This window comes from Rutilus rutilus (genome assembly GCF_951802725.1).
Source record: "Rutilus rutilus genome assembly, chromosome: 11".
Lineage (NCBI taxonomy): Eukaryota > Metazoa > Chordata > Actinopteri > Cypriniformes > Leuciscidae > Rutilus > Rutilus rutilus.
Window position 1 is genome coordinate 32403235 of NC_140216.1, and position 768 is coordinate 32404002.

The window sequence follows — 768 nt, forward strand, 5'->3', positions numbered from 1 at the left end:
GGAAGTTTAATGTTTATTAAAAATAAGGAGCAAGGAAAGTCTTCTAAAATCCAAGGAGTTGAAACTGAAGGTGAGGGTACAGCGTCAGTGCAGGGAGTCTTCAGGATCCACTGAATCCCTTTCTGCTTCTTGTGTTGAAAGAGATAAAGGAGACAAAAACGGGACAAATTATAGTAGCATATATTACATGTTGTGGTATTTAGTATTATTCCCCATTTAGTCTAGTGTGATTTGTTTTTGTAAATGGCTTGCTGCTTTTAAGCATTGTTTTTAATCTCACGAATAAACTTCCATTTCCCTTTCCCATCAATCCAAAAATCAGCTGAGCTGAAACATAATATAGACAGGTAGCTTACAGAAACACGCCTAAAAAACTCCACCCATACGTTTTTGTTACTCAAACATAGTTTAATAAAATGCATTAATAGAACGGTTTTAACCATTAGGCTGTTCGTGGTTTGTTATGCACTACTAACTTTATCCAGTGACCTTTCTTTTATCTGATAACGTCCCCTAAAACTACTAATTAAATTTAGAGAGCTATAGTAAACTAGCATGCTTTAATACACAAGTTAATTTGATTCAGATGTACTGATAATATACAATCTTATTCTTTAAACGTCTTACCTTTTAAAAGTGCATCACAAACGGTCTGTTCTACCGCGCTGCTGCTGCTTTCGGGAAATATTGAGAGGCTCCACGAGCCGCCATTGCAGTGTCGCAACTTTCTCTCTATGGCTCTGACTCTGTCCAGGAGGAAACTCCTTT

At 37.0% G+C, this 768-nt stretch overlaps 1 long non-coding RNA gene across 1 annotated transcript; it reads right to left on the reverse strand.

Moving 5' to 3' along the window:
- LOC311299715 lies at positions 1-768 on the reverse strand. The gene is made up of 2 exons (XR_014629186.1): positions 628-768; positions 1-128 (listed from the first exon to the last, which is right to left on the reverse strand). It is a non-coding gene; the product is annotated as an uncharacterized lncRNA (long non-coding RNA).